Raw genomic sequence first — 14,835 nt, forward strand, 5'->3', positions numbered from 1 at the left:
CTGTGCAGGTTCCTGCTGACTGGAAGGTAGTCAATGTTATTTCAGTCTACAAAAAAGGCACAGAGAACTGCAGACCTGGTAGTCTAATCTCAGTTCCTAGAAAAAGTATAAAGATTGCACTGAGTACTATTGAAAGATATTTAAGGGACAATGGAATCAACAGGGCCAGTCAACATGGGTTCACAGAGGATAAGTCCTGTTTAATTAACTACTTATATCCTTCTGTGGTAAGACCACCTGCCTAGTGGATGAAGGGAAGGAAGTGGATGTAGTTTTTCTTAATTTTAGTAATGCTCACGCAGCCATGCTGGCTGTGGCCAATGACTGCCTTTCGGGTGTTTTTCAAAACTCTCCTAAGTGTTCTGCATAACTCTACCAGGCACTGAAGTGAGACAGGCAGGCCTGTAGCTTCTGGGGTCTTCTTTTTAGCCCTTCTTGAAAATTGGGACAGCATTCACCACCTTCCAGCCAACTGGGAACTCTCCAGGCCAGGACTGCTTAAATATCATTGAGAGAGGCTCTGACATCTGGTATTGTTTGTTCTCCTCTGTAGACTGTTGTCATCTGCAATCTTAATAATTCTACTCCTTATTTCACCATTTAGGTACTGAATGAAATGGTCTTCCTTGTGCACTTCTCCAAATGCAAATGTTTGCATAACCCCAACTAAATAATTATTTGATTAAGAACTACTTATAGCACTCTGCAAATATGGATTTTTACATAGGTCTGTACATATTTTATGCTAACTTATATTATGTAAAATTTGTTGGAGGTTGTGATCTGAAGGTTTAAATACTCAAAACTATACTGGGCCAAACTTCAATGTATTGTTTAATCAATATTGCAAATTTAAGATATTAGGGTGTTTGAGTCTCTCTATGAATAATGTAAAGCTCTCACCAGTTACATCTACTTTGTACACACTTAATTCTTCTGTTGGAATTAATAAGCAGAATGGTAGGTTTGTAAAACTAGGACATGAGGAACTGTTGAAAACTTTAACTGTAAATCCTTTCTATAGAGACAGAAATTAAAAGAAAGCAATAATATAATCCATTTCCACATATAAAACTGTTGTTTATTCCAATGTAAAGTGTTTTATTACACTTGTTTTCACAGTTGCATTTCTGATTATCTGAAATCTATACTTTTTAGTACAATGGCAGTTTTAGAATATGGATCTTAAAGTAGGAATTGCTTTTTTTTCTAGAGTAAGAGAGTTTTTTCTAGAGTAGGCAAATCTTACTTTCCATCAAAGGTGATCTTTCAGAAGATAACTGCTGAGCTGTAGAATTGATCTCATGAAATTGATCATGGCCTTTCTATTTACCTCAGTGATCATTTAAGTTGCACAAATGAAGTGGAAATACTATATATATGTCCATATATTATATGTTCTAAAGACAACCTAAAATGATCTAGACCAAAACAAGGAGATAACTTACCGATTAGCATCATTCCTTTACTCCCAATGCCTCTCCTTTCTCCTCCAAACTGAGCTGCAAAGCAGGGAAGGGAGATTGGGGTTCATGGCCTTTCCATAAAAGTTTTCTTTTTGCTGCTTCTTCCTTCTTGCACTCCTGGCCTGCTCCACTATGGGTGATCCATGGCCTTCCCTCCATGGACTGCAATGTCTGCTCTGGAATGTTTGTAACCACATGTTGTAGGGCAGTCTCTGCTCCAACACCTGAAGCACTGCCTCCCCTTCCTTATACTGTGATGTTGCTGCCTAGAGGGACTGTTTCTCACACTTTACCTTTGTTATTTGGTTTTGTTTTTTAGTTGTGTTTTTGGTTTTTTGTTTGTATTTTTTTGTTGTTGTTTGTTTTTTGTTTTGTTTTTGGCGGGATATTTGTTTTGTTTTGTTGTGTTTTGTTGTTGTTGTCGTTGTTGTCACTGCTAACTGCTTTTGTGGAATTTTGCTCTTTGTTAAATATGATTTCCAAAAGAACCAGCAGCTTCACTGACAGACTCAGTTGTGTCCTGTAGGGGGTCTATTGCAAAGCTGGTTGGAATAGACAGGAACAAGAACGGTGCAGCCCCTGACCTCTTCTTACAGAGACATCTATACGCACATATCTCCAGTTCCACCACCACAAGTTTTCCATGTGCACTCAGTACAGGGACTGTTTGATAGGGTTGTGTTCTTCACTGTCAAATCTAGCTTTCAGAGTGATATTAGAAAATCGGTCTGCTAGTGTTTAACATTTATAATTTACCTGTTTGAGATATAAGAGACCTGGAAGCAGAAATTAAAATTTTCTTGTCTGTGGTCAGGTGTTTGTTTTGTTACTAGACTGCAACACCAAAAAGCTGATATCGCTTCAGCTACTGCTTCTTCATACTGCACACATTAGGAATCATGAATCCTAAACATTTATGTTTCTCCATCCAAACTCAGCCATCAGAAACCCAGTGAAGACTCCGAAATGCACAGTGCAAAAAATTTAGCATTTCGTGGTACTAGCTTTGGTGACTCCCACCGCAGCATTCAAGAACACTGACTTGTCCTGAAGATGAGACCTTTAAACAGTCCTTGGTGTAGAGGATGTACCAAGTGGCTCCTTTATATTTCATTAATTAAGATACATTATCTTTAAGTTACATACTGTGATCACATTTGTCTCAGCACCGAAAATTTTGGCAATGGAAATAGATGACCTTCCTCACAGAAAGGCATCACACAGAACATAGGTGATTTTTTTTTCAATGTGCAATTGTGTTGAGGCTCATATTTGAATATTAGATTCAATTGTAATACTGCAGTAGCAGTCATATTAGAAAAGTTTTAAATTATTGATACAGGTTTGTATTACAAAATAACTATTGTATTTAAATTACTGGTTGGTGAGTAAGCACTATTCAATAAGTAGCTCAATAATGTTCATTAATAGAAGCTGAACTTTGACTGTCACAAACAATAGCCTTCCTTATTAAAATTATTTATGGGTAATGAGATTTCAAAATCATATTTCTGTTTCTATATATTGCAGAAATGTATTCCATATTAATTAAAGACTTCCTGTGTGCCATTATCTTCAGAATATTTTCATAGTTACATTTTTTGTGAATCTGGGTGCCTTACAGTTTTCTGTCCTATTTAAGATTCTTCCTAAATAGGATTCTTCCTGACCTCATTTTATGCAAATAAACATTATTCAAGTTTAGATGGTTCAATGTACAGTACATGGGATAAATAACTAGAGCTAGAGTTAAAGGTATTTTTGAACCCCATTTTGGCATTTGCTTATTAGCTTCAGTCTTCAAATTTTCCTATACTTATATGGAACATGCAAGCTTTTTTCATCCCAGTAGATGTAAAATATTCACTCTTAATTATCTTAAGGGAGAAAAAAAAAAAAAAAGCCTTTCTTCTGAAGTTTTATGTTACCACATACCCCTTAAGATATGATCAGGCAGAAGCCTTTGACTTTTTCTCCATATTTGCCAGCCTCAGGTCTCAAAGGATTGCAAGCTTTCAACTCCATTTAATTTCCTAATTACTATTTAGATAATTAAATTGCCCTTACTGTTCATGAGTGGCTCTGAGTAGGAATTACACGACATTTTATAAATGCAGTCTGTACTTTCTTTTGAGAACCAGGGTGATTCTATTCTGTCTGTTCATATTTTAACAAAGCAAAGTTCTACGTTGGAAATGTTATAATATTATACGCAGACCAAGAATCTAAGCTCAGTGTACTGCGCATGGTGAACTGACAAAATGGCAAAATGTCCTTGTAAGTACAAAGTGCATCTGAAGGAGACTATGATTATAAATTATACGAGCCATTATATGAAATTGAGATGTGTATTAGTTATTTTTTCTTACAAATTATATCCCCTGTTTGTTCATAACAATGTACTGAATTATATTTGTCTTAGCTTGATAACTTATCATTATTAACATTGTGAATTAAATTCACGTCTGTCACCACAGAAACCTTATTAATTTCTAATTGCTTTACATTTCAATTATTTTCTGTTTTGACCAACCAGAAAGTGCTAAACACCTCACAAACAACAGAAAAAAAAATTCCAATCACAAAAATCTAGATAGAATAAGAGCAGTACTGCTTGGCAAATAGGAGAATTAAGAACATGGAAGAAAGATGGAGGGAACTAGAGTTATCAAAGAAAATATTCCTCCTCTCAGGGCTCTTAACAAACATAACAGATGAGCTGCAGCTCCTACCACTTCACCTCACCTTCCCCATCCCAACGACTAACAGGGCTGTCCTGAGGTTGAATATATTTGATACATTTACAAATGAGGTCCAGCATCACCTCATTTTTGAGACTGTCACAGAGAAGTTAAACAAAACTGCAGTCACTTTAACATAAGATAAAGGATGGAGTCTGTGGTGGTTCTGCTTATTTACAAGCAAATCAGGGATCCATCCCTCTGGGAGGCAACACTGGTCAGGAGGGCATAGAGGAGTGCTAAGGGCAGCAACAGCTTTAGTCATTCGATTTTAATCCACTATTCCATGCCTCTCAGTAGTCTCAATTAGTCTAACCACATTCCTTGTGTGGTTTTAAGAGTCCCACACCTTAAGCAAAATGCATGGCTGCTTCTGCATGGCTCCCTTTCAAGTATTTATAGACCTCAAAGATCATAGAAATAATTTTGTCTTCTCTAATAATAAGCAGGTGATTGTAAGAAGAGGTGTATGTTCACACATATAAACATTCTATGCAATTTTTTTCATACAGCTTAAGGGTAGTAGATATAAAAATATTTTCCTGGAATTTCAATAGCCTATAGTGTGAACGGAAAATACATGTTAAGAAACTGTCTACGATATTTTATGTCGAAAAACAGATGATGTCAAGAGTTTTCAGCTCAACCTAACAAATAGGTTTTGCATGAGAAGTTTGATTAATTATGTTTACAAAACATCAGTGTTCCATAATAAAATAAAGAACTAGCTTGTGGTTTCCTTTTCCTTTTCTCCCAAAAGAATGATGTGGCTGGGTTGCATCAGCTATTAAGCAGTTGAAAATAGCCAACAATGTTATATTCAACATAAAAGAAAAAGAGTTTCAATAGCAAGGGCTGCAGGGCATTCTGTAAGGAGGGAGGGTATGAGCCACCTTGTGCCATTCCTGCATGAAGGAACAGGGCCTTCCCTGAGGGATTGCAGCCCATGGGGTGATCCTCATTGGAGCAGAGAAGCAGAAGGAAGTAAGGAGCAGGTGAGGAAAACAAGTAAGAAGCAAGGACTAGCAGAAAGAAATCTTTGTGCTACAGCTTCAGCCTCCTGCACCATCTATTGCTATGTCACCAAGGTGGGACTGGGTATATGTGACAAAACAAGGGGAATTTAGACTAGGAAGAGGAGAGGAGGAGTGTTTGGTTATGCTTTTTGCTTTTCTTGCAGCAAGTAATTTGTATGAAAACAGAAGTCAATAACATAAGGCAGTAAGAGCAACACAGAAAGAATATGCATAGGTCCATATTTCTGGGTGTATTATTTTATCCTTATTAGGATCAAAATAAAAACTAATTTATTTCCAGCAGGATTGAATTTTCTGTAGTCAAATAGAGCTTGTCACAAACACATAAAAAATGGCACGTTACCTAGATTTACAATCTTTCTATATAGGCTGATATCCTATTCTTTTTTTAAAGCTGATGAAAAGAGTGCCTACAGAAGTAAAAAAGAGATTAGTCAAAGAAACAAAATTATATTAGCAGGCAGAGATTTTTATCAGAGATATAAATATAAAAAAAAATCTTCTTGTCTAGAGAAATAGTCATGAGTAATCAGCTGAATCTTTAAAATTTATACTGAATGAAAAAACAGTTTTAAATGTAGGTCATTAAAAACTACCCGTTGTCAATGTTACAATAAAAATTTCCTACACATAATTATAGTGAACAAATGTTACACCAATTTATTAACTTCTACATTTGGTAAAGAAGTTAGGAGGTACAAATCTGTGATATTTAAAATCTCAAAACATTTAGAAGCCCTGGATTATTACTTGAACTGTAAGTTGAAATATGTGAAATACACTTTTGAACTACAAGTATGTGAAGTGTGTGGTTGAAATAATGTTAAGTGGCAGTGACTAAAAATGGTATGATGGTTTTGCATTTACAGAAGTCATTCTGTAGCAGATGGAACGGTGCTAATGGAGGGTTGAGTGTGGAACAGAATATCAGAAAAACTTTATTTTCCAAAAATAAAATTGTTCTGTGTAATCTGCAGGGCAGTGTCTTGAAAACAGTGAAAATTAGACACTGGGATCCCAGTGCTAGGTTACTCAGAAAACTAATTCAATATCAACTAATCCATGCCAATTCAAAGTTGTTTAACAAAGTGTGATCTGTTAACAGGAATGTTTGGTGTTGAATCAGCTATTATCAGCATGCTGCACTCCTGCTAACACTACCTTGCATTTTTGTTGAAGCTGGTCTAAAACTGCTTTAACTTTCAGATGCTTTAATACAAAGGTTATGAGTCTGTAACAGACTGAGATCAAATTCATATGACTGTATGAACAATTACAAATTCAATACTATGATCCTAAAATCATATTTGAGGAGCTTCAACAAAATCTATAGTCAAGAAGAGATGATGACAATTGTTAGTGATAATCTTTTTTCTTTTTTTACACTTAAAAGCAGTGTGTGTCATTGCCCATTTCCCACTTTTTACTCCTTAAAACACTTATCTAAAAGTATTCTTGTTCTTGATACTAGAAATCAAGACTTAACTCCTTTGTTTGACTTAGAGCAGTTGTAGTTCAAAGAAAACCTTTCCCTGCATAGATTTGCAACCTGCAAAGTCTTGAGAATATATTTATTATATATTGTGTTACATTAAGTTATATTTCTGTTAGGTTGCATTATGTTATGTTATATTATCTTATTATTAGGCTTATTTATTTTTATTATTTTATTTTATCCTTTTTTTTTTTTTTTAGCAAATTATTTCACTTAAAGTGCCAGTATGCCAATATTTGCTTAGGCAAAAAAATGAAAAAAAAAGTCAATGACCAAGAACAAGCAACATTTGTATAAAACAAAAAATAATTATAACAAAATTTCTGCATGTGTGTGCAGGCTTATTTTAATTAGTCATTACCAGAGCTGATGTTCATGTTATGGGAAGACCATTGTGTTTCTTTTAATTTCAAGTGTATTATTTAATGAATGATAAAACATTGTCCATTTTGTGTAATGAGAAAAAAAATTTCTGACAAAAAACCCAAACTATTTATTATTTTCAGATGTGTGAATACGTATATTCACACGTGTGTTTATATGAGTATATGTATTTTGCATTTTGTGCATTTTGTTTAGCACATGGTGCAAATAATGCCAAGGTTGTAGGTTTGATCCCAGTACAGACCATTCACTTAAGAGTGGGACTCATTGATCCTTATGGGTCCCTTCCCCCAGAATGTTCACCTAGAATATTCTGTGGTTCTCTGTGATTCTGTAATTTTCCATGTTTTTTTTTACTCTTACTTATATTAGTTAAAATTCTTATTACCATATCTGAAAAAGGGTACATGAAAAGCTGGAGCAGCATGAGGTAATAATAGATCTACATTAATATCAGAGTTAAATACTCATTTTATATAACATTTTGAAAATAATTTCTATAAATGGAAAAGCCAACATACAGCATCACACTCTGTTTGAGGTGGCATTTTCAATAGCCTAGGTATCTGTCAAAAATATCACAAATAGAAATACCAGCTAGCTGTACTAGTCCTCTGTTATCTGCCTAAAGTATAGGAAGCTAACATCAAACACCGAAAATTAATTAAATATTGGATTGTTTCAAGATGTTTTAGTAATGTTCTCAGCTTTCACTAAAAATCTTTATCTTTTGGAAGTCATGTTTTGATTGATTTTCAGATGCAATCAAAAGGATTTTGAAATCTATGCAACCTTCCTATTAACTTCAGTGAATTTGAACCAGATCCATATCTGACAGCATTGTTTAAGACAATCAAAATTAATTTTAAAACACTAAGTGCAATTATAAAAGCTCATGTGAACTAAGAAATATTGCCATCTTTCCAAACAGTAGTGCAAAGCAACCAACCAATTCCTTCATAATATAAATAGCAATATACTATTATGGAAGTACAAGGGGATGCTTCATTTGTAATTCAGGAACAGTGTGTCATTACAATTGACACACTAAGTCCAAAGAGTGCCAGCTATATACATACCTATGCTCATATATACGACTTTCCTTGTGGCCAGTTCAGATGTAATTAGAGCAATTATGACAAAGATAAGTGATAAGAGCAGTTCTCTTACAGAAAATACAGTCATTGTTGTCACTTTTTATATATATATTGTGATAAAGTTCAGAATTTTGATTTTTTATCAAGTTAAACTATGTCCTAGAAATAAAATCTTCCAGTAAAACTTCAGCAAAATGCAGATGTATTTTAATAGAATCATATGTTTTAATTGGTGGTTTCTTAGGTAAGAAAAATCATTAGATTCCTTAACTAAGATAGAGATACTGCATTATAAAATTTTGGTGAAACTTGAATTCATTGAGTCAGAGATTCACATATTATTATTATAGAAGTTACCAGCATTGTAACATGAACCTGAATAAAATTATCAAAAATAGTTCTATGGGATACTATGACTGGTATCTGGAGATATTAGGATGAATCATAAAGTTTTAATTATAAGTTTTAAAAATAACATATTTTGATAATACCACGTAGTTTTACAGGGGAAAGGAGAGGTGTATGTATGTGTGTTACATTTCTGCTTCATTTTCTTTCACCTTTAATGCATGTTTAATTATATACAAATATATGTATATTACATATATATAGAGAGAGGACAACTCTGTTACCAAGAGATGGAGAGTATATTGAATACTTTATCAAAAAACTTAACACTGAACTGAGTAAAATTAATTTTTAAAATGTAGTCCTAAAAAAACCAAAACCAGAGAAAATGGGAAGGAAAATAAAGGACTCTAGTAAGCTTTCTCAGTTGGTAATTCACAAGAAACAAGAACACCATTAGAAGATATTGCTACAGAACAGAATATGTTCTACTTTCTGGCTAAAGCTAGGTTTAGTAGCAAGTATTACCACAAAGCACAAACATAGGAAACGTGAAAGTCTGATTTAAGGATGAACAACACTCCTACTGAACCGAAATTGCTTTAAAAATAGTGACAACCTCTATGATCGGGAATAGCAAGTTTCCATTTTTTTAACAAATAATTTTAGAAAGTGGGACCACAAGGTCATGATATTGCTTGATCCCATAAAATATTTCAAATTAATTTGATTTGTTTGCTTTCATTTCTTTAATCATTAAATAAGAATAATCTTCTTGCCTTCACGATGCCCCTCCCATGTTAGAAAATCTCTGTAATGATTCAGCATGACGCTGAAATGGAGAAAAAGTATAGGTTGTACAGAACACAGTTACTATTTTGGGTTCAAGAGTGCTATGATTGCTTTAGAAAAGCCACATTACTATGTATATAAGTATTTCCTCTCATCAGGTCTCCTTAACTTTAGTTCTGCAGTCACAACTCAGCAACACTGGCATCATTTTCCTGTCTGAATCCTGTGAAACTTAGCCCAATGGGCTCTTAGAGACATGCACAAAAGACCATAAATTAAAAGACCAGTAAAATAATCCAACTATAAGGAAAACTGGAGTTATCTTTGCTCACGAAATTTCACAAGTACAAAAGACAAGTTCCACACTTTTGAAGAAAGAGCTTCCACTGAGTACTAGAGGCTGGGACTTCAGTAGCAGGGAAGAAACCCTGCTGAGAAAGACCTGGTGGTACTGCTAGGCAGCAAGCTGGGCATCAACGAGTAGCACTGGAAAACCAAGAACCTCGTGAGTTATATAAGAAGTGGGTGACTAAGAAGTCAAAGCGAGATGATTATCCCTTTCTCTTCAGCACTTTTGAGACTGCATCTGGAGTCCAGTGTAAAATTTTGGATCTCTCAGTCAGTCAAAGCCATTGGTTAACTGGAGCACATTCAGGCAGAGTCAGCAGGTGGTCAGGAGCTGGAGAACTTTTACTGTGAAAAGAGATTGAAGGAGCTGGAATGGGTCAGACTGTAGAAGTGATGTCTCTAATCTCCTAGATGATGATGAGGTCATCAAGACAATGGAGCTGTTCACAGTGCTCTGTGGTGTAGGACAAGGTACAATAGACATAAATTGAAACAGGAGAAACTTTATCTGCAAGTGGACAGTGAAACAGGCTGTGCAGAGATGTGATGTCTCCATCTTTAGTGTTTTTAAGAACCAGCTGGATTAAATTTGATAACCTGGCTTGACCTCAGATGTGACCTTTTCATGCAGCAGAAGTTGAATTTTCAACATCCTGATGACCCCCATAAACTGAACTATCCTATGATCCTAAGGGTGCTTATTTATTACATGGTAAAATAGAATGAAAACCTATGAAATAAGTGTAAGGCAAAGATTATAGGTTCTTTTCATTAAAAAGTTTACTTGAACTCTTAGAATAAAAAACAACTTGAAGACATTCAAAACTTAGATAATCAAAAATCTTCCCTGAAGTGTTGTGTAGCCCTGGGAACTCAAAACTTCTAGGATCTTCTATAAATTATACAGCTGTGTAACTAAATTGTGGTACAACAAGAACCTAATTATTCTCCTTAACAGCCAATGTTGAATATTTGTAGTGCAGAATATATACACAAACTAGACTGAAACTGCATTTCCACACACACTATTGAGACTAATTAGCATACAAAGAAATATTTTATTACAAAATATCAGTTTACAAAAAGAATGTATGACAGAACGATTGGTTGAAAAAACCTTCTAAATCAAGAAATGGCACTTTTTTTTATTTTATAAGATACATACAAAACTATTGTATGGTCGTCAGCAAAAGTTCAGATTGAGTAGATGTGTCTAGAGGAAGAAATTGCTGAAGTCTTACTCTGTTATGTGGCTTAGATATACAAAATACCAATAGACTGAAATAGGAAAGAAAATATTAGTAAGTAAACAGGCAAACATTAGGCCAATTATTTGTGTAAAAAGGAGACAAAATGTCTGATAATTTCTTTCTCTGAAAGCAGACTAGTTTCACTTGAAGAAATGCTGTGTATCATGATCAAGAAGAATATGTGTAACTTTATTCCTTTTATTTAAATAATCAGATAAACCACTTTTAAAATCAATTTCTCTTTTTCCACAGGGTAAACAGAATACACAAAAAAGCAACACATTTCTCCTAATTTATAGGAAGCAAGGATTACCAAAGGCAGTTTAACACGTATAATTATTGTACGTATTATCAGATAAGAGTCCTAATTAAGAAAAAAAATCCATAAACTGGTAACGTTTATGAAGAATTAAGATAGAATCATCTCCTTTCACTTTAAGAATCCAGACCTTGCAAATGAAATAACATATTTTTCCCTCTTCAACATATTCCTTATAGAAAGGACAAGCACACATACCCCAATAATACATCCAAATTAAAACCAATATTTGGTAAAATGATGTTGTCTTACAAAAATGTTTGATAGACGTGTATGTAATCAGTAATTCTTAACAGTGGCTATTTATAAAATTATGCTCAAGTTGTTGATTTTTTTTTCCTTTACTGTGAAAAGACATTTATTTCTTACTGAGGTTAGCCAGTATGCTCTATTTCCATTAAAAATGGGGTAGATTCAACTTTTCCACTGAAGTTAACCTGGTAGTTGAAACTAAGCTAAAAATTCATAAAAATAATAAAAATAAAAGAAATTAATCTAAGTGAAAAGGAAAATAAAACAAAGGAACAACAACTTTCCCTCCACTGCACACCTTTCTTTTACAGATTTCTTTAACTCCTTAGTTTGCTCAAGAGAAAAAGGTCCCAGTCTTACAAACTACATTCTTTCTCTTCCAATATCATTCTATCTTTTTTAAATGTTTTCTTCACCTTTTGGCAGAAATTTGAAAACGTACATAGGTGTACAAGTTGTCTCACTGTCTTGTGAATAGTTGCATAAATTCACAACTTTTACTGAAAATTTTCCTAAGCATTTGCCAGAAGGACACCTTTGTCCATGTAAAAATGAAACAGATATAGTTTTCCTCCATCATATTGCTGACTACTATAACTTATTGTCTATAAATAGTAGCCTTTACTGAGATTTCATATAAGGAGTTCACTCTTAAGTTTCTGTGTATCTTAATTTTATAATTATATTGGCAAGCCAATTTACAAAGTTTAAACCAGGTCACTAGAAATAAAGAACATTGGAAATTTTGCTATGAAGTTTTAAAAAGTATTTTTTTCTTTATATTAGTAAATATAAATCTGCTGGAAACTAGAATTCAGATGAGGGTAAATTTATACACGTCTTGCTCAATTTTTCCCTCTTTGACAAACAAGAATGATTTTGAATAATTTTAAACCTAAAAACTAACCCTCAAGTATTGGACTAAAAATAAATAACTGGAAATTTTATGTTTTTCTTTTCTCACAGCTAAAAACAGTGCAGGCTGCTGCATGCACGCACACATAGGCTAAGCTCAGAGATAAGCAGCCATCATGTCTTTTGCCTAGAGCACTGGTTTCCAACCTTTAGGCTATGCTGAGCCAAATCAGCTCCTTCCTGGGTTTGGAAAAGCCTGGCAGCAATTATGGGGCTCTCCTGTGAATACTTATACACAGGAATGAGATTTTTTTACACTACATATACAATCAAATCTGAAATCTATTTAACATTTTCCAAGCAGAAGCCAACTTATTCTTTTAGATATGCAGCACTTGAATTTAGGTATAATTTCTTATAAAGGTTGCTGTTAGCATTAAAAAAAAAAAGGTGTAATTATATTCACATTTATAAGCCTAAAATGTTGCACGAATGAATGACATTTTGTAAGCTGGGTTAGGTTTTTATGATGATTTTAAATATTCTCTCTATTTGGTCTTTCCTCTGTTTTGGTTTTGGGTTTTTTGGGGGTTTAATTTTAGCTTTTTTTCATTTTTCTTTATGTATTTCTGAGATATTTTCCTTCAAATTGCTGGGGACACTTTCAGTTTCCATTAAACCAAAAGAAGATAGATGTGCTTATTATCTCTGTCCACAGTGTTTGTCATCCTTGCCTAAAGAAAGTTATCAGCATTAGGGAAAGTCAAGCAGTATTTTTGAATTTTTAAAATTTGACTGAGTTTTGACATTCCTGTTCTTTTCTTGGACTTTCTTTATATATGATTTTTCTTGATTTATTGCCAACAAGAAGAAGAAATTAAATGTTCCCTATTGTGACCGTTGTTTCTTGGACAAAATTATTAGATATATTGCAAGCCCTCGAGAGTGGTCCAAGATGAGACTAACTGGCATGTGGTCACTCCATTCTTCCATTTCTTTTTCCTTTTAAAAATAGGGGTTATTTTCCCTCTCTTTTAGTCAGTGGGAACTTTGCTGAACTGCCACAACTTCTCAAATATGCCAATGTCACTTCCTCTGGCAATCCCCTTAGGACCTGCATTTGCATCTCATTGGGTCTCATGGTCTTGTGCACCTTCGGTTTGCTTAGATGGTCTCAGACCTGATCTTCTCCTTTAGTGGGAGGTTCCTCATTCTCCCAGTCCCTGACTTCATCTTCTGCAACTCAGTAACTGGCTGGAACACTTGCTGGGGAACACTGAGGCAAAGCAGTCACTGAGTACCTCAACCTTCTCCACATCCTGGATAACTAGATCTCCCATTTCCTTCTGGAGGGCCTGGATTTTCTATAGCCTTCCTTTTATCACTGATTAAGCTATGGAAGCTTTTCTTATTGCTCTTGATGTCCCTGGTCTGATTAAATTCTATCAGGACTTCGACATTCCTAGCCTGATCCCTAACTGCTTTGACAATTTGTTGCTCTCTGTATTCTTCCCAGGCATCTGTCCTTGCTTCCACCCTCCCTAGGCCTCCTTTCTGTGTCTGAATTTGTTCAGGAACTCATTGCTTATCTCTGCAAGGCCTCCTGGCATTTCTGGCTGACTTCATCTTAGGATGTATCACTCCTGAGCTTGGAGGAGGTAACCCCTAAATACTAACCAAGTTTTTTTGACCCCTCTTCCCTCCAGGACTCTATCCCATAGTACGATACTGAGCAGGTCCTTGTAGAGTCCAAAATCTGTTATTCTGAAGTGTAAGGTAATGCTCTGTGCTCGACTTATTGCCCTAAGGACCTTGAATCCCACCACTTCATGGTCACTGAAGCCAAGGATGCCCTTGAGCCTCACATTCCCCACCAGCTGCTCCTTGTTTGTAAGAATAAGGTCTAGTATAGCATATCTCTTCATTGGCTCTTCTATTACTTGGAGAAGGAAGTTATCATCAATACATCCCAGGACCCTCCTGGATTGCTATGTCCCTCCAACAAATATCAGGATGTTTGAATTCCCCCATTAAGGCCAAAATTTTTGAGTATGAGGCTACTCCTCTATGTCTGTAGAGGGCCTCATTTGATGGGTCTTCCTGGTCGCATGACCTGTAGCAGATCCCCACTATCTGAACCTGTCATTCCTTTAATCCTGACACATAAGCTCTTGGCCAGCTCTTCATCCATCCCCCAGCAGAACTGTGTATTCCAGCTGGTCATTGACATAAAGAGCAACACCTCTCTTCCTGTCTTCCCTGTCTGTCTTTTCTAAAATGCCTATACCCTTCAATTTCACCATTCCAGTCATAGGACCCATCCCACCACATATTTATGATACCAATAAGGCCATAGTCCTGCAGGCATGTGTACATCTCTAATTCCTCATTTATTCTCCATGCTACATGTGTTTGCATAGAGGTATTTAATTTGGGTCCCTGATTAAGCAA

Source organism: Sturnus vulgaris, chromosome 4 (assembly GCF_052056855.1).
Source record: "Sturnus vulgaris isolate bStuVul1 chromosome 4, bStuVul1.hap1, whole genome shotgun sequence".
Classification (NCBI taxonomy): Eukaryota; Metazoa; Chordata; class Aves; order Passeriformes; family Sturnidae; genus Sturnus; species Sturnus vulgaris.